The sequence below is a fragment of the Oryzias latipes genome, chromosome 7, assembly GCF_053564925.1.
Source record: "Oryzias latipes strain Hd-rR chromosome 7, Olatipes_Hd-rR_3.1".
NCBI classification, from domain to species: Eukaryota; Metazoa; Chordata; class Actinopteri; order Beloniformes; family Adrianichthyidae; genus Oryzias; species Oryzias latipes.
This window is the reverse complement of record NC_136243.1, coordinates 2,036,400-2,056,447: the sequence shown is the minus strand read 5'-3', so window position 1 is coordinate 2,056,447 and position 20,048 is coordinate 2,036,400. Positions and strand designations below refer to the sequence as shown.

Below are 20,048 nucleotides of genomic sequence, written 5' to 3'. Positions count from 1 at the left end.
CCGGGAGGATGTTTTCTGAGCCTGGGAGGAGGTTCTCTGAGCCCGGAAGGAGGTTCTCTGAGCCCGGAAGGAGGTTTTCTGACCCCGTGAGGACGTTCTCTGAGCCCGGGAGGAGGTTCTCTAAGCCCGGGAGGAGGTTCTCTGACCCCGGGAGGATGTTCTCTGAGCCTGGGAGGAGGTTCTCTGAGCCCGGGAGGAGGTTCTCTGACCCCGGGAGGAGGTTCTCTGACCCCGGGAGGATGTTTTCTGAGCCTGGGAGGAGGTTCTCTGAGCCCGGAAGGAGGTTCTCTGAGCCTGGGAAGAGGTTCTTAGAGCCCAAAAGGAGATTCTCTGAGCCCGGGAGGATGTTCTCTAAACCCAGGAGGAGGTTATCTGAGCTCGGAAAGAGGTTCTCTAAACCCGGGAGGAGGTTCTTAGAGCCCGGAAGGAGATTCTCTGACACCGGGAGGAGGTTCTCTGAGCCCGGGAGGAGGTTCTCTGAGCCCGGGAGGATGTTTTCTGAGCCTGGGAGGAGGTTCTCTGAGCCCGGAAGGAGGTTCTCTGAGCCCGGAAGGAGGTTTTCTGACCCCGTGAGGAGGTTCTCTGACCCCGGGAGGAGGTTCTCTGAGCCTGGAAGGATGTTCTCAGAGCCCAGAAGGAGGTTCTCTGAGCCTGGGAGGAGGTTCTTAGAGGGCCCAGAAGGAGGTTCTCTGAGCCCGGGAGGATGTTCTCTAAACCCAGGAGGAGGTTATCTGAGCTCGGGAGGAGGTTCTCTAAACCCGGGAGGAGGTTCTCAGAGCCCGGAAGGAGGTTCTCTGAGCTCGGAAAGAGGTTCTCTAAACCCGGGAGGAGGTTTTCAGAGCCCGGGAGGAAGATCTCTGAGCGGCTCGAGAGAAGGGCAGATTGGAACCGCAAGGAAAGCAGATCATGATCTTCCAGGATCCCTCTCAGGAAGGGGGCAAAAAGTTTGACGGGGTGAAAGACGTCTGAGGTAGAAGAATGTGCACTACTCAATGCTTCATCCGGCCATGCTGTGTGTCCTGGAAAATATTTGTCACACCTTCACTTATCCTGAGGTAGCGGGGGCCTTACTCAAGCAGGTCCTTGAAGATGGATAAAAATAACGGTCGACTGGTATTTTGAGGATAAGAGTATTCCACATCGGATTGATATGAGAGTCAATATGCCTTTTGAAATAACAGAAAACGGATGTTTAAAGAGGGTGTTTTATCTGCCGAGGGCAGAAAATGTCACGGTTTTAGTTTCTTTACTTTTGTTTTCTACTTCTCTTTTGTTTCTTCATGTTTTGAGTTCACTTCCTGTGAACTCTCATCTGTTCTGAATGTATTTAAGTCCTGTCCTTCCTTTCCTCCTGTGCTGCTCCATAGTTTGATGTCCCCCCTTTTTCGAGGGTCTCCAGTTCCGAGTTTTTCTAGCCTGCTCAGCAGTGGTGTTGGTTTGTAGTTTTTGTTTAGTTATTAAAGCCTGTTCCTGGAACCTTCTGCCAACCCCTCCTCTCTGCCCCTGGGTGCTTCCCTCATTTCCCCTCGTAACAGAAAGAGATTTTTAATAAGCCTCTCCATTTATGTTTTATTTCCGAGAAAGATGAAGGGGTTAAAATTCAGGATGTGTAATTTTTTTTATTACTATTTTATTTATTTAATCATTTCTCTCCTCTCTTTCTCTGAGACTGTTAACATTGAAAGGACCAATAGCTCTTTTTATTTCCAAGGTTATTTGGACAACTATAAACAAAATGTTTAAAAGTAATTTTCTAGTTCAGTGTTAAATCAATCCCATGCTACACATGTTGGCGTAGTTGAGTTATACATGGGGGGGCAGGGGAACACGGAGGGTCCAATGCATGAGGTTTCACAAACGCACTATAGCAGGGGTGTCAAAGTCATTTTGGTCCGGGGGCCACATTCAACCCGTCTGATCAAGTGGGCCGGACCAGTTAGATAAAAGCAAAACAACTAAAAGAGTTCTGATGAGACCCGGAAGCCTCCTGTCCTGAGTCTCTCCAACCGCTTTGCTAGTCTGGCCGCGGATTCTCCCGCTCCTTCCTCAGCGATTACAGCGGCACAGACTCCACCAGACTTGGGCTTCACCGTTGATTTCCCAGCTCTCCGGAGAGACGCCACAGTGATCCTGGAGGAGGAAGGAAGCATCGCAGCATGCAGAAACCCGGCTCGGGCCGCGAGGATTACAGCTAAAGGCTCATCAGGATCAGACGAGCGTCTGCGGCTGGAGCTCCCCGCCTCCTCGCGGGCTCCAGCATCTTCCTCCCGCCGTCAGATCCTGAGGGAAGCTGTCCGCTTCCACTCCAGCAAGGCCCCGGCCTCGCCGCTGCAGATAGACTACCGGCCGAAAGGTGAGGCTGCCACTGACGTCATGTCTGTCGTCATATCTTCATGCCTGTAGGCGCTGCACCTTCGCCCGCGTCTCCTCCTCCCCTGTTTGCCCCGACAATGGCGATAATCGTTGATTCTATAATAAGGAAGGTCCGCTTCTTCAACGCGGTCACTCACTGTTTTCCGGGAGCCACGGATCTGGATATTCTGGAAAAAACCCCAGACCTGCTGCGATCTTTCCCTTCCACAGTCAGGAGGCTGATTTTACACGTCGGTTTTCATGACACCTCCTATAGAGAGACTGAAACGATTAAAAAGTGTCATGATTTGAACTTGTCTTGTTTTTGGTCCTTGTTCTGTCTTGTTTCTGTTTCCTGTTTTATTTTGAAAGTCTCCTGTCTTGTCTGTTTTCTTGAGTTTTACTTCCTTTGGTCCCCATCAGCCCTGATCGTGTCCACCTGTGTCTTGTCTGCCCTGTCTGTATTTAAGTCTTGTCTCTGCCTTCCTCCTGTGTTGGTCCATTATTCCTGTCCTGGTTGTCCTTGTCATGCCATGTTCCTCGTTTCTTGTTCCACGCCACAGTGAGTTTTGCTTAGTTTTGTCATCCTGCTCTGCAGCGCTTTTTGTTTGTTCTTTTTGTGCATTAAAACCCACTAGCCCTGATCCTTGCCTCCTGCCTCTGCATCTGGGTCCAACCGGCTCTCGAGCCACCTCACCGTGACAAAAAGGCTTTCATCAGACTTTTTAATTTTTTAAAGACCTGCCCTTTGACTGTGTTTTTTTCGGGACCCCTCCCCTCCCTGTCCCAGAGCCGGTTCAGCAGGCTGCTGAGCCTGAGCACCTGGCTCCAGTTTGCTTCCAGTCTGAACAAGTTCGTTTTTATTGACAATTTTAACCTGTTTTGGAACAGAACCTCATTCTATAAAACTGATGGGATTCACCCCAGTCCACTGGGCAGTAGTGTTTCAGCGGCCAACATCAGACACTCTGTCCAGACATCACCGGCCCCCATCATGCCCACACCAGTCTAAACCTCCTCTTCATCCGTACAGACATCAGTTTGTGGAAGTGACTGACTAGATTTGGTTTCCTCCCACATCCCCCAACAAACCATCATCACTGCTTCCGTTCCAAGACCTGCTGCCCCCCCAGTCTATCCCATTAGGACTATTATTACAGTCAGGTCTTCTGTGAAGGGACATGCGGGGAGAAAAACAAACATTCACTGCCTCCCAGAGGCGCCGGCCAGAGGCGCTGACCACAGCGTGCTCTCCTCTCTCCCCCGCTCTACTCCAGATCCTCTCTGTTCCACTAACTCCACTACAGTCATCCTTGGTCTCCTCAACATCCGCTCGCTCACCAATAAAGGCTAGCTGATCCAGGACATTCTTGCCGACCGAAAGCTGGACTTTCTATGCCTCACAGAGACTTGGCAACAACCTGGGGATTTCACTGCACCCAATGAGGCAACTCCACCTGGATTTGTGTACCAGTGAGCTGCGCACACATGCACGAGGTGGTGGTGTCCTGATGATCTATCGTGAGTCCTGGAAAGTCCTTCCTGTCTCTGTTCCTACTTACTGCTCATTTGAATATACTGCATTACTTTTTCCTGGTCCTGCCCCCACAATAGTTGCTATAGTCTACCGTCCACCCAAATACAGCAAGGATTTTCTAAATGACTTTTTGCATCTCCTGACCCATTTCACTTCTCAATTCCAGAACATCGTTACTCTTGGTGATTTTAATTTCCACATGGATAACTGTAATAATCCTCTTGCCAAAGACTTCTTATCCCGTTTAGATAGCCTTGGATTGCAGCAATTTATTCATTTTCCAACTCCCTGCAAAGGAGACACTCTGGACTTAGTGCGCTGCTCTGGACTTACTCCCTCTGATTGCAAACTTCACACACTCCTGTTCACTGACCATAAGCTCATCACCTTTAATCTCCTGCTCACATTATCCAAACTCAAACTTCCACGCATCATATCATTCCATAAGACACAAGCCATCAATACTGGTAGTTTTTCAGCCGATATCAACAACCTTCCGAGAGTAAATCCTGATGCCACACCTGACGAGCTGGTTTTACAGTATAACAATGACTTGCAGTGACTTCTAAATACTCATGCACCCCTCAAAACAAGATCAGTTTCCTTCACCCGCTCTGCACCATGGTTCACACCTGCTCTACGTCAGATCAAAGCTAAAGGCAGAAAACTGGAAAGACTTCAAAATAAAACTGGACTCACAATTCATAAGGACATGTACAAAAACCACATTATCCTCTATAAATATTCTATAGCTTCTGCTAAAACTTCATATTACTCTGGCCTGATTCACTCAAACCGACATAGCTCTAGGACCCTTTACTCACTTCTTTCTAATATAACAAAAAACCCTGATTCTCTTCCTAATCATCTCTCCTCACCTGACTTTTGTAACGCTGTCCTTCTTGGTTTCAAAGATCCCTACAATCCGTCAACAGCTCACAAGCCAAGATACAGTCTCTGGAGTGGACACCTTCACTCCTTCCTCGGTTCTGACAACCTTTTCAAGATTTTCCCTTCCTTCTGTCCAAACCATTTCTGACCTCATTACCAACTGTGAACTTTCACCTGTCAACTGGATCCCATTCCTTCATCTCTTGTTAAATCCTGTCTCCTTTCTCTTCTCCCATCAATAACCAACACTATTCACTCCTCTCTCATGTCGGCTATTGTTCCACATTCTCTAAAAATCACCTCTATCCAGTTTTGAAAAAACCTGGTCCTGACCCAAACAACTTTAAGAATCTTTAATAATAATAGGAGCAGATTAAAACAAGCTTTTAGCAGTGACATAAAAGCTACTACTACTACTACTCCATTCTGATGCATCCGCTGTCAGACCGATACATATAATTGTTCTGTATGTGGTATGTTAATATGCAAAATAGCTATGTCTATTTTAAATAATTATTAAGTAATTCATCATTGTTATGTGATGCATTGATACATAAGCATTCTAAATGACCTGAAACAGTGTTGGTAAGGCATTGATATCTGATAGGAAGTTATGAACCAGATATTTATAAATCATGTAATAAAATGGTTACGGTAGAACAGGGGTGGGTTATATAAATTCACTTCCTTCCACTCCCTTTGAAGCAATCTTTAAATATATTATATAAAATCTATCTATCTATCTATCTATCTATCTATCTATCTATCTATCTATCTATCTATCTATCTATCTATCTATCTATCTATCTATCTATCTATCTATCTATCTATCTATCTATCTATCTATCTATCTATCTATCTATCTATCTATCTATCTATCTATCTATCTATCTATCTATCTATCTATCTCTATTCTTTCTTTAGTTGTTTGAAATAAACTATTTCAAATTAAATCAAATCAAAGTCTTTTCCACCTTACTTTTATTCCTCTTGATGATTTTGTGGGGTATTATGGGAAGTCTGAGGTGGGTAAGGACAAAAATCATTTTAACAAACTACAGATGTGATCTTAAAAAACAAGGAGAAAGACCTGAAGCTCCTTTAACCCTTGTGCTATCTTAGATGACCCCCCCCCCCCCCCCTTCCATTGACGTGTTCTCCCTACCATGACAAAGGTGGATAAAGGTGGAAAGATTTCATGTAATCCATGGACACCAGTGAAGATCACAAATCATTGAAGAAAAAAGGTTCAGAGCACTGTCTAGTGGGTCTAGATGACCCAACTCCCAACGTTAAAGTGCCTAGGATAGCACAAGGGTTAAGCTAGAAGTGCAGGTAAACTGGCCGAGCCAAGAAATTGGTGGATAGTTGGTATTTTGGCATTTGTTGGTTTTGCCCTGTGTTTTATGAATCCAGAGAGGCAATATGAAGTCAATTTAAAAGGTTGTTATTTTGGCTGAGATGCAGCAGTGCAGAACAGCACTATTGTCTTGTGTTGACCGTGAGATCGTGGTCAACTGGTAGACTGGCTGTGTAGTGTAGCCGTCTGTGATGGGTTTGTGCAGAACGAGGCAGGATAATGTTCAAGACTTAAGATGTAATCATATGAGCAAGCCCCCCCCAAACACTGTGATAAAAAATGATGATCTGAGAATATGTCAGCATGTAGCAGCGCTTTAACCCCCTCCCTAAGGCTGTTTGTCCTTTCTGCACTTGTCTGCAGTGCAGCCTGAGGGGGCATGTTGTGTCATTTATCCAGATCAGGGACCTAGTGCATTTCCAGTTTTAAAGTACAGCAGAGTCTAGAAACCCCAGCAGGTGGAGCAGAAGCAGGAAAGCTCATACCGTCCATGACAGAGTCCTGGAGATCTAACTGGCCGATTTCAGGTGGCCCCTGCTCCAATAACTGCTAGATCAGGTGTGTTTCCTCAACCAAAACCTGGATTCATCTGACCCGACTATTAAACAAAACAGGGACTGCTAGTCTGGAGAACCAGGGTGGAGGAAGCTTGATTTATGAAACAAGAGAAAAACAAAGCTGGGGCAAAAGTTCAGCTGAAGACCAGTTGATACTGTGACCTGAACCCTGGACCAAGGCTGAGAACTCATTATGACCAGGAAATTATGTGGAAGAGGCTGTGAGAAATGCCAAAGTCCAAGGTGTGGCCCCGCTGACGTGGGGGTGGTTTGTGATGACTTTTTGTGCCTCAGTAGTGTGTTTCTGTTTTACACCTTCAAACTGGCCTCTTCTCTTTCCTGAAACAAATCCTGAAAAGGTTTCCCTGAGTGTTTATGACCGAACACAAAGCCAGAGTGGGACACAGACAAACCCTTCTGGTTTTTATGATGCTCTTGTAACTTTACATTTCTCTCTTCATCAAAAGCCCAAAAAAGTAACAACACTGAAAATGCAGATAGTGTGAGGGGAAAAGAAACCAAAAAGAGGAGTTCCTTTCTTCCCCTTTCATATTTCATGACCCAAATGCCTTGGTAAAGGTTTTGCCTGGATTCAAACAACATTTCCTATTAGGTCTCAAAATATGAAAGAGTTTTGAAAAGAAACTTTAAGTTAATTCATTTATTTTAGCGCCTCTGAACTTTGTCAAAGTTCTGTGTTCAACCAAACATTCCAGAACCTTTTCCTCCACGAACTTTGTTTCTCAGGGCGAAATCTTTAAAAACGTAGTTCAGGTCCGTCTTCAGGTCAAGCTAAAGAGACAATTGTCATTCAGACAAAGACAATCAATTTTAACCTTTAAAAGACCTATATCATGCTATTCTTAAGCCTTTTATACTAAACAATATCCATGTATTTGATTATATATTACCTTTATTAACACAAAAGGACCAATTTTTTTTAAATATTAGTTCTTTTCCACCCAGAATATAAGAAGCCTCGATCTCTGAAGCACCGACTTTTGTTCCTTGTGGGTGCCGCCCATTTGATGACGTCAACCTAGAGCCGACCTTGACAGCGTGTCTGCGTTTCCCCACCAAAAACAAACGTCAAAACTTTTTTGCAAAGATGGATGTGAATATTGTGCGTATAAAATTCAAGTGTTAAGCCAATCACTGCTATCTCTGTGGAGGGAGTGGGGGTGTGTTAGCAGCCCAGACTCTTCCTGGAAGGGGCTGTTACAGTGGGGCAAAAGAGTATTTAGTGTACCACCGATTGTACAAGTTCTCCCACTTGAAAAGATAAGAGAGGCCTGTAATTTTTATCAACTATGAGAGACAAAATGTGAAATAAAAAAATTCAAAAAATCACATGGTCTGATTTTTAAAGACCATTAGTAAATTATGGGTTAATTCATTAACCCATAGTAAATTATGTAAATTATGTTGGAAAATAAGTATTTGGTCACCAACAAACAAGCAGGATTTCTGCCTCTCACAGACCTGTAACGTATTCTGCAGAGGATCCTCTGTCCTCCACTGGTTACCTGTATTATTGGCACCTGTTTGAACTGGTTATCTATAGAAAGACATCTGTACACAACCTCAAACAGTCAGACTCCAAACTCCACTATGGCTAAGACCAAAGAGCTGTCTAAGTACACCAGAAACCAAACTGTTGACCTGCACCAGGCTGAAAGACTAAATCTGCAACAGGTAAGCAGCTTGGAGTGAAGAAATCACCTGTGGGGGCAATTATGAGAAAATGGAAGACATGCAAGACCACTGATTATCTCCCTCCATCTGGGGCTCCCCCCAAGATCTCACCCCATGGGGTTAAAGTGATCACAAGAATGGTGAGCAAAGATCCCAGAACCACAAAGGGGACCTAGAGAATGACCTGCAGAGAGCTGGGACCAAAGTAACAAAGGCTACCATCAGTAACACACGACGCTGCCAAGGACTCAAACCCTGCAGGGCCAGACGTGTCCCCCTGCTAAAGCCAGTATATGGGCAGGCCCGTCTACAGTCTGCTAGAGAGCATTTGGATGATCCAGAAGAGGGTTGGGAGAATGTCCAATGGTCAGATGAAACCAGTACAGAACTTTTTGGTAAGAACTCTACTGGTCGTGTTTGGAGGGGAAAGGATGCTGAGCTGCATCGAAAGACCACCAGACCTACTGTAAAGCATGGGGGTGGAAACATCATGATTTAGGGCTGTTTTTCAGCAAAGGGACCAGAACAACTGATCTGTGTAAAGGAAAGAATGAATGGGGCTGTGTTTGATCAGATTTGGAGTGAAAACGTCCGTCCATCAGCATTGAAGATTAAATGTGGCTGGGTCTTTCACCATGACAACGATCCCAAACACACGTTGCCCGGGTAACAAAGGAGTTCCTTCATAAGAAGCATTTTATCCAGATTAAACCTCATATGTTAAACACCTACAACTCTCTGCTGGTATTCCCCATGGCTCTGTCCTAGGTCCCCTTCTCTTCATCATTTACATCCTCCCTCTTGGTTCTCTCTTCCATAAACACAACATTAATTTCCATTGCTATGCTGACGATACCCAGCTCTGCATTTCTACTAAACCCTCCTCATCACTTCCTCCCTCCTCCCTTACCCTCTGTCTGCAAGAAATCCATTCCTGGTTTTCTTCCAATTTTCTCCAACTCAACAGTTCCAAAACTGAAGTCCTCCTTGTAGGCACTTCATCCACTATTTCCAAATCCAATAGCTTCTCCATCTCTATCAACGACTTCTCTGTTCTTCCTTCCCCTCAGGTAGAGAGTCTGGGTGTCATCCTCGACGGCTCACTTTCTTTCTAATCTCATTTCAATAACATCACCGTTCTGCTTACTTTCATCTCTGCAATATATCTCGTCTCCGCCCTTCTCTCACTCCTCATACAACTGCTGTACTTGTTCATAGTCTTGTCACTTCTCGTATAGATTATTGTTATTCCCTTCTGTTTGGTTTGCCCAAAAAACTCTGAAGAAATTGCAGCTTCTCCAAAATTCTGCAGGCCACATCATCACCGGGACCCCGTCATCCCACCACATAACACCAGCTCTCCAAAACTTACTGGCTTCCTATAAAACAAAGGGTTAGTTTCAGTATTCTCCTCATAACCTTCAAAGCACTCCATAACCTGGCTCCACCCTACATTTCTGATCTTCTTCACATGTCTATTCCCTCCCAATCTCTCTGCTCCACTTCCTCTCTCCAACTCCAAGTCCCACCTGCCCGTCTTGCCACCATGGGGGGCAGAGCTTTCAGTCGCTCCGCCCCCCAGCTATGGAATTCTCTTCCTCCCAATCTACGCAATACCGACTCGCTGCCACTGTTCAAATCCAAACTCAAGACTCATCTCTTCAAACAATCATACAGTTAATCCATTCAGTTAACACAACCTCTTGTCTGTTTTTCTACCCTGTTTTTATCCTGTTTTATGTCTTTATGTTTACTCATGTTTTACTCTGATAATTTCTTATTGATGTTTTATTCTGTTTTTCTTATTTTTAACCTTGTACAGCAACCTTGGGTGACCTGAAAGGCGCTTGAAATAAAATGTATTATTATTATTATTAAAACATTGCTGTATATTTTTCTTTTAATGACTTCTTTTTTCACGTATTTTACTTTCAAGTAGGAAAAATCTATAAAGAAAAATGTTTTGTTAAAAAAAAAACAATGTTGTTGCACAATGAGGAAATAAAACACTTTATGTTCTTAATTTGTTATTTTTTTTTTTCGTCCTCAAAAACTATAGATAAGAGCATCGTTAAAATACCAGATCAACAAGCAGTATCAATAACAGTAGTAGTACTGTTAAAACCTTAACGTAAACGTAACAGCAGTGAAGCTCAAGAGGAATCAAACTGCAGCTTACCCAGAGGCAGAGCTGTTGGGTTTTGCTTTTGGCACGTGCAGAGATAAGCTGTTTCACCTGTTTTGCTCCCCCTAGTGACAGAAGTTCGCATTTCGTTTATTTCTTTAAAGAATCATAAGTCACCACAGGAATGGACTAGAATTGAATTCCTTACTGCAGAAAAAGGTAGAATCTGCATTGTTTTAATGTAAACAGAAATATTACGAACAAGGAGAGGCTGCCAGAAGGTTTTTGGCTCAGAGGGTTAAACAAAAATATAAATGGAATTGTGGGAACCTGGAGATGACAAGAAATCTAAGGTAAAGTCTGGATGTTAAATCCCTTCACTACAGACCAGTTGTGTGCAGTAAGGTTTTTTGCATATGAGACACTGGCTCAGAGTCCGATTCACAAACGTTTTTATTTCTTCGGGCACCCTTATGAAGAAATAAAAAAAAACTAAAGCTGAGCTCCAGGAAGTCTCCAACCTAGCCCAAGGTTGTGCTTGTATCAAAACCATAACCATCTCCAATCATGGCAACTGAGCACTTGGATCCTCTCACTTCCTCTTTCTATCTCTTTTTCTTCTATTTTACCTGCCCCCTTTTTTCTCTTCTTTTCGCACTTTTACCCCCTCTCTCTTCCCTCTGTAATATATATATATACCATGCAACACAACATCAACAGGACTCTAAAGTGTCCATCAAATACCAAGGCGACACCAAGCTCAGGAACAAGCCCTGAGCACCAGAGCAATAGAGGCCCAGATTGTCCACACCAGACAAGACCCAAGGTGTAGGCTGTGCAAAGAGGCACCTGAAACAATCCAGCACATAATATTTGGACAGAGACACATTCTTTCTAATTTTTTTTCTTTACCACGGTGAATTTTAAATAAAACAACTCAGATGCCATTGAAGTGCAGACTTTCAGCTTTTATTCCATGGGTTGAACAAAAAGATTGCATAAAAATGTCAAAAAACTAAAGCAATTTTTAAACCCAATCCCTTCATTTCATGGGCTCATGAGCAATTGACTTCCATGCTATTCCATGGGCAGGTGTGGGCAATTCCCTTGTTATGTCATTATGAGTGAAGCAGATAAAGGGCCTGGAGTTGATTAGAGGACTTGTTGTCATGGTGCCTCTGTCAGTTCTCCTCCCCCTCCCAGCTCTGCTCTGCTCCTGACCACCAGCTGTGACTACTCACCTCATCAAGAATCTGCTCTACTTAAGGAGACCCAGCTCCAGCATTCATCACCAGTTCGTTGCCCCTTATGGTGACTATACCTGGTCGTGTCAAGCTTATGTTTGCTCTTTATCCTTTGTGCCATGCTAATCCTGTTTCCCTGTCCCAGGACTTCGTTCTACGAGTGTCACCTGAGTCGGATGTTACCACGAGCAGCTTCTGCATTCCCAAAGAAATCCTGAGTACTACCGCGCTACTACCTCGAGCCACGCCACGTCAAGATCTCCAGCCACGCTACGTCCAAGATCTCCAGCGACGTCACACCAAGATCTCCAGCCACGCCAAGAGTCTGCCCACGCAAAGACCTACCTCTTGCCAGACTCCCACACCGGAAAATAAAACCATTACTTACCTCTCCACTTATCTGTGTGTTCCTTCCGGGTTCCAGCATCTGGGTCTGTCTCGCATCAGAATCATGACACTCGTGCTTGCATTTTGAAGATTTTGCTGTTAACAGACAACATGCAAGATTCGCCAAGATCTTGCATGTTGTCATGTTGTGGCGAATCTTGAGGGCTTATGGAGTACCGACCCACATGATAAAACTGATTAGAAGCTTCTATAACAACTACAGATGCTGTGTGGGAGGAAGTGACATCTGGTTTGAAGTGAAAACTGGAGTCCGTCAAGGATGTGTGATGTCAGCTCTCCTCTTCAACGTAGTGATAGACTGGGTGATGAGGCGCACGACTGAAGCAGGACCAACTGGCATCAGATGGACACTCTTCTCCACCCACGAGGATCTCGAGTTTGCTGACGATCTGGCACTGATCTCTCATATTCACAGACACATGCAAGACAAGACTGACCGATTAAGCCGATTTGGATCCCAGGTTGGTCTCAAAATCAACCAAAGCAAGTCAGCGATTTTGACCTTGAATACTACGTCACAGCCCCCCATCAAGGTCAATGATCAGAATTTACCATTTACTGAAACCTTTACTTACTTGGAATGCATCATCATATCAGAAGAAGGAAGTAATAAGGACATACAGAACAGGATTAATAAAGCAAGGGTTGCATTCATAAGCATGAACAATATTTGGAAGACATCACAGTACAGCACTAAGACAAAACTGAAGCTCTACAGCAGCTGTGTTCTGTCAGTATTACTGTATGGAGCAGAGTGCTGGAAAATGACACAGCAGGACTTGACCAAACTTTCGACCTTCCACACCAAAAATTTAAGGAGGATGTTAAGAATTTTCTGGCCCCAAAAGATCTCCAATGAAGATCTATTCTTCCGCAGCAATCAAGAAGACATTTCATCAATCCTCAAAAGATGCTGGACATGGATTGGACATGTACTCAGGAGTGAAGACAACACAATAATAAAGACAGCACTACACTGGACACCAGATGGAAAAAGAAAAAAAAAGGACGGCCGAAGATCACCTGGCGCCGAACAGTAGAAACCGGGCTGAAAGAATTTGGACACACCTGGGGAACCATCGTCACCCTGGCCCACGACCGTCAGAAGTGGAATGATTTCGTTGCTGCCCTAAGCGTCTCAAGGCGTAAAAGGCAGTAAGAACCAAATTGCGTGAATGAATGAAATATCTCGCACTAGTTGGCAAGTAGGCATAAGTATGCGTGTGTGAACACTATCTGTATTGTGTACATGTTGACATGTGGTCATTTTTGCAGCTAAAAGGTGTGTTTATAACATTTGAGTGTGTGTGTGGACAGGCCCCGCCTCTTTGAGATTTGTATTCTATCTGTACCTTGCCGTAATGATAAACATCCAATAGCTTGTTGCTTTATGCTGCTTCATGGTTTTACCCCCCTCCCCCATCCTATGATCACCCTCCTATCCCACCCCCCTCTTTCTGACATCCCTCTCTCTTCTTCCCTTCTTTCCTTTTCCGTCCGGTCCAACACATAAGAATTTAAAAAATAATTAAAATGAATAAAGTCTGGCTTCGATTACAAAAGGGGTTTATTCAGACATACCTCTGGTTTGTCAGAAGATTCATAACCCCTGTTGTAAAAGTAAAATATGTCCAACACAAGAGGTCTTCAGCTCTCATCTGTATGCCCAGCTGTTGGACAGGACAAGTTAAAAAAATAAAAATAAAAAGGCAGTAAGAAGAAGAAGACAACATGCAGTCAAAGGAGCTCTCCATGCAGGTGAAAGGAGCCATCATTAAGCTGAGAAAACAGAAATGCCTGAAATTTCTACAGTATTAGGAGTGGCAAAATCAACAGTGTGGTACATCCTGAGAAAGAAAGAAAGCACTGGTGAACTCAGCAACGCAAGAAAAGACCTGGACGTCCATGGAGGACAACAGTGGTGGATGATGGCAGAATCATTTCCATGGTGAAGAGGAACCCGTTCACAACAGCCAACCAAGTGAACAACACTCTCCAGGAGGTAGGCGGATCAATATCCAAGTCTACCATAAAAAGAAGACTGCATGAAAGTAGATACAGAGGGTACACTGCAAGATACAAGCCACTCATAAACCTCAAGAATAGGAAGGCTAGATTGGACTTTACTAAAAAGCATCCAAAAAAGCCAGCACAGTTCTGGAAAAACATTCTTTGGACAGATGAAACCAAAATCAACTTCTACCAGAATGATGGCAAGAGAAAAGTATGGAGAAGGCGTGGAGAAGCTCCTGATCCAAAGCACACTACATCATCAGTAAAACACGGTGGAGGCAGTGTGATGGTCTGGGCGTGCATGGCTGCTAGTGGCACTGGGACACTAGTGTTTATTGATGACGTGACACGGGACAGAAGCAGCCCAATGAATTCTGAGGTGCTCAGAGACAGACTGTCTGCACAGATCCAGGTGAATGCAGCCAAACTGATTGGACAGCGTTTCATAATACAGATGCACAACGACCCAAAACATACAGCCAAAGCAGCTCAGGAGTTTATTAAAGCAGAGAAGTGGAATATTCTTGAATTTCCAAGTCAGTCACCTGATCTTAACCCAATTGAGCAGCATTTCACTTGTTGAAGACTAAACTTCAGACAGAAAGGCCCACAAACAAACAGCAACTGTTTGCCGCTGCAGTAAAGGCCTGGCTGAGCATTCAGAAGGAGAAAACCCAGCATCTGCTGATGTCCATGAGTTCAAGACTTCAGGCTGTCATTGCCAGCAAAGGCTTTTCAACCAAATATTAGGAATTACCATTTGGTTTTCAGTTATTTCATTTGTCTAATTACTTATGAGCCCATGAAATGAAGGGATTGTTTTTTTAAAAAATACTTTAGTTTTTCACATTTTTATGCAATTGTTTTGTTCAACCCATGGAATAAAAGCTGAAAGTCTGCACTTCAATGACATCTGAGTTGTTTTATATAAAAATCACTGTGGTAAATTTTAGAACTAAATTAGAAAGAATGTGTCTCTGTCCAAATCTTTATGGTCCTGACTGTACATGGAACGCCACAATCAAGTGGCTGTAATAATATACCGCACAATGTGTGCAGAATATGAAACATAAACCCCAAGGTCAAAATGGGAAACACCTCAGAAGGTGGTAGAGAATGAAAGGGCAAAGATCCTGTGGGACTTCCAGATCCAGACTGATTGGATGGTAATGGCGAACCAACCAGACATTGTAGTGGTGGATAAAGAACAGAGAAAAGCCGTTGTGGATGTGGCAGTGCCAAGCGATGGAAAGCGGAAGGAGCACGACAAACTGGAGAATTACCAGGGAATCAAAGAACTGGAGATGTCAGGAACTGGAGGTGTAGGATCCAATAAGCAGCCAACCAGGCTTGGTAGCAGAAACTAAAAACACAGTTTAATATATATATTGAGCTAAGATGTTCTCAGTAGAACCACGTGATTCAGGTCAGAGTTTTTATTTGAACTTTTTAGTCAAGAAGAAACTGTTGTATTGGTAAAATAATTGACACGTTGGTGTAAACCAGTGACATTTTTACCCTGTTTCCACTGTTGTGGTCTAAGTCGGTCACACGTGTTCTGTGCTAAATCTTCTCAAAACCCCTCTGAGGAACCAGACAGAAGCCAGAGAATATGGTGTTCTTTCGGGGGTGTTCAGAGCAGCATGAAGCCATACACCGGATTACAGTCTGAAAGCATCCCTGGCTAAAAAAAGACGCCATCACAGACGAACTTGCTGGAGCTTCACACACAGATTTTGTTTCAGCCTTTGAGTCATGCAAACAGCGTAGGAGCTCTCCTCTGGCAGAGCATCAAATGCAGGTCCATTCTTTCCTGACATAAACGTTTGTTCACCGGATCTCATGGATTTATAGGCATTCAAGCTGACGGAGTGTGGGCCTGAAGGGATGCTCCATCCTGGAATCAAACCATCCTGAATGATCATACTGAGGGGGGATTTTGTCAGGTATCCAGCAGGGACAGTAGTGTCTACATGAATGTTATCTCCTACAAGGGGTTCTGGATGCCGCACTCTTTTATCTTCTTGGCTAGCCTCTGTGGAGTGTGGATCCATGTCAAAACCCGTTTGATCCCTACAGAAGTCAACTGCTTTTATCCAGAAAATGTCATCATTCACTCAAATTTAAATCTATTTTATCCAACGCTCTTTTAAAAGCTCCCGAGCCTTGAACTGAACTGAACTTTTCTAATGGTTTTTGGCTAAAACCAATCCCCACACAAAAAAAAAAGAAAAAAAAATCAGGATTTTGATCCACCTACTCCAGAATAAATCTGTGGGATTACAGCAGGACTCAAGAGTGACATGGACAGTTCACCTCATTCTCAGCTCAGAGCTCCAAAGCACCTGTGGATGGAAGCTTCTTTAGGGTTTTGGCCATTTAATAGTGGAGCTTTAGCGACAAATCTGTTAAAATAATGTTAATTGCATAAAACAGTCTAAAGCTGTGTTCAGATCGAAAGGCCTTCAGCTCTAATCTGTTTGCTCAGCTGATGGACAGAACAAGTAAAAAGAGAATAAGAATTAAAAAAAAATAAAAAACAAAAAAATACAGAAAAGGATGGTCTTTTATGTGCAAATCATGATAAATCAGGAGCAGTTAAAAACCTGCGGTTAGAAAAAGCTCGGGTTTGTGACACATTAACTGCCACAGGCCAAAGTCTCCCTTCTCTGCTCCATTCCCCTGCATCCACTTGCAGACAAAAAGATCCATCAACGTCTTTGTTTTCCCTGCCTGAGCTGGACTCTAGATCTAAACTGCACAGCTGGATAGCTCCAATATCGTTTGCTGTTTTTGTTGCTCCACTAATGTTAGCTTGGGGTTGTGTTTTTAACACGTCAGTCCTATGTGAAAAGGAGCAGACTCTGAAGGCAAAAAAGACTTCTAATCATCAAATCTCTATGTTCTCACCAAAAACTACGAGCTGTGGTTGGTAAAACCAACCTTAACCTAGAAGATAGACAGATGGACGACATTTGGATGGATGAGGGATCCAGAACTTTCTGCTGTCAAATGTGACACATGATATTTCTTTTGCCTTCAGGAGAAAACACCAACACTGAACAGAATGACAATGTTCAGTTGCTGCGCATCAGATTTTCCAATCAAAACAGGAAATAAAAAAAGACTTAAACAACAGTCATATTTCATTTTCCTTTATTTATTTGTTCCTTTCATGAAAATTATTGATTGTACAACATGTTTACATGTTTGTCTTACAATATTGAACATTTTCATGATTAGATTTTCATTTTCATTATTGACGTCCATCTTTGAGGAGTTTTTTCACTTACAAATGTCTCAGATGGTGTAAATTCTTGTGTTGCACACAGAAAGTACAGCTCATTCGTGGGATGTGGATTCCTTTCTCATGTCTTCACTTCTTCTGTTTCAGCGGGTCGGCTCCTTTGTCTGTCACCTGTTGTCCTGTTTCCTTCTTGTCTCAGCATAGAAAGCGCTGGACTGCCTTGAAGACGTCATCTCCTTCCACCATTTTTGATTCACCACCTGTTATATAGAAGAAGATTTCAATGTGTAATCAGGCCCATTCAGCGCCCTGCAGAGCCTCATGCGGCACAACTCGCATTCAAGTCCGCTTTTCAGCATGAACTGTGAATGTTCGCATAAAGCTCAATGACAGCGCAGGCAGGAAACCCGGAGGACGGGCTCAAAGCTGGGTCTCCATGTTTGGGTTTTATTCTGAGCGCCCTTGAGGTTACACATTAGCATACTACATCAGAGATGGCAGTTCACAAAGTGGCTTAGTTTCCAGCTGATGAATACATGTGTGCTTTACATGCGTGTGCAGAATGGGCCTTGTGGCGTGTCTCAGCACTGCAGACGAAAGAAAGGAGCTCCGGTCCCCTCTGCTGGTGGCTCACCGATGCTTCCCTCACGGCAAATGAGTATGCTCATTTGACAGCAGGTAAATACCTGGAGTCTCCACTCTTTCTTTGGCAGTGTGCAAACTGCAAACTGCATCTGCATCCTTCTGCGACCAGAAACTGCAGAGGTTAGCATGAAGCTAGCAGTGCTCTGCTCTCCACCTGGAGTCCTCCACACGCCTGTGTGCAGCAGCAACCATACTCACAACTGATAGGGGAGCTGTGGTGGATGGGAGGAAAAGGTAGATAAAACAATGATTGTGAAAACTGTGTTGACATCAACGCATTGTTTCTTTTTGCTGATCTCTACAGTTCTTAGGCCAATAGGCTAGCTGAGTTTTGCTTTAGTCTTTTGTATCTTTTGATAAAAGTGACTAAACACAAATATGAGAAAATGGGGATATTGTCATGTTTGCAAATATAGTCAGATGGTTTTAGTTCATAACTGACCACGGAACGCAGCAACTATATAATACTGTATTTGTAATATCTTCGCTGAGACGTAACAATTAAAAAGATGAACTGTCAAAAACTAATTTAGCAGATAGAGATTTGCATTTGACTTGAAAAATTGAAGTTTGTGCACACAGTTTTGGTTGCTACTCTGCTGCTGCTTCTCTGTTCCTGAGACACGGATCCTATTGACACTTGGACTCGCATCCTCTGTTGTGTTTCTCCAGCATCAGCAGCTTTTGTAAAATAAAACAATTTGACTAAGCATAAGTAAAAAAATCAAAGTCCCTTCGTAAATTTGACCTTTCCACCAGTAGTGGTTTCCAGGAGGTCAGTTCCTCAATCTGGAATGATCAGATGTCTTTTTGCTGTTGTCTGACCAACGGGCTGCTTTACCTTTTCATTCTTTCCGCTACTGTGACTCTTCAGTCGTTTTACACAACTGACATAATTCCAGCTCATTACGTCACACTTTAAGCTAGTTATGTGTTGCATTTTGGCGCATTCCAGCTTAACTTAAAGCGTTGCACAACAGGGCAAAATAAAAAGCCACTTTTCTTTGAGACAGATTCATGTTGATCGTTTGAGCAATCGAAGAGTCACAGTATGTTCAAGAGCAAGTGTTATATAGGTGTTGTCTGCAATATGTCCAGTGTGAAAGGGTTAAATCATTAAACCACCATGATGAATGTTCATGCAACAGTTTCCGTCAGTATCGACATGTTTGGTTTTGTGAGGTTCTGTGAACCGCAGTCAGCTCACAACAATCCCCACTGAAACACTATTGTTCCCCTGATCAAACTGCAACCACATACAATCACTCTGCCAGCTGACCTCGACTCGGTTCACCCAACAAAGTCAGAACAGAACCATGGCAGACAAACCAACCAGACTTTGGTCTCAAAGTGAGTCAGAGGACATGTGACGTTGCTCAGGTTAGAATTATCACTTTGTGGAGGTCCAGGAAAGGAGCTGATCCAACTAAGAGAAGATCGATAAACAGGCTTGGGGGTGGTGGGGATGCAGTCTCTGACAGCAGTCACTAGCATGAAGCTTCACAGATGCAGTGGCTACCGGAAGCCTAATCTGCCAATTTGCGCCCTGGTCAGGTCTCTGTAGGTTCCAGACGATATGCCAGTGTCACTCTCACTACCTGAAACCCTCTGTGGCTTCAGCGAAGGAGCCCCCCACACGCACACCTACATGTACTTTAAGGCTGAGGTAAAACTTTAAGGAGGGAAAGCCAGGTCCCTCCCACCCACAGCATCTAGCAGCCCCCCTTACACTGCTGCTACTATTGCCCCTTCCCACTCCCCAGGACCATCAATAATGCAACATGGAACCTCTCCAGTACATGCACACACAAACACACTGAAAGGGTAGTTTCACTCCGTCCCCTGCCTGATTTATTGATAGGCACTGTGGGGGACGCCGCCCCCAATGGAGACCATTATCATGCAGGCAGGCACATCTGCAGACATCAATAAGTGGGGCAGGGGGTCCAAAGGGTCTCAAGGTCACCACCATGG

General features: G+C 43.9%; 1 long non-coding RNA gene across 2 annotated transcripts in view; it reads left to right on the top strand.

Annotated features, from left to right (window-relative positions):
• The window catches only part of LOC144993966 (uncharacterized), a 69,024-nt gene extending 52,756 nt beyond the window's left edge, over nt 1–16,268 (top strand). The window contains exons 1-2 of one of the 2 annotated variants that reach the window (XR_013657283.1): nt 11,008–11,828; nt 11,907–16,268. This is a non-coding gene — a long non-coding RNA (uncharacterized LOC144993966). Of the gene's footprint in view, nt 1–11,007; nt 11,829–11,906 lie in introns of those variants that run through there. The other variant, XR_013657282.1, reaches the window with a different exon arrangement.
• Nucleotides 16,269–20,048: the final 3,780 nt, after the last annotated feature.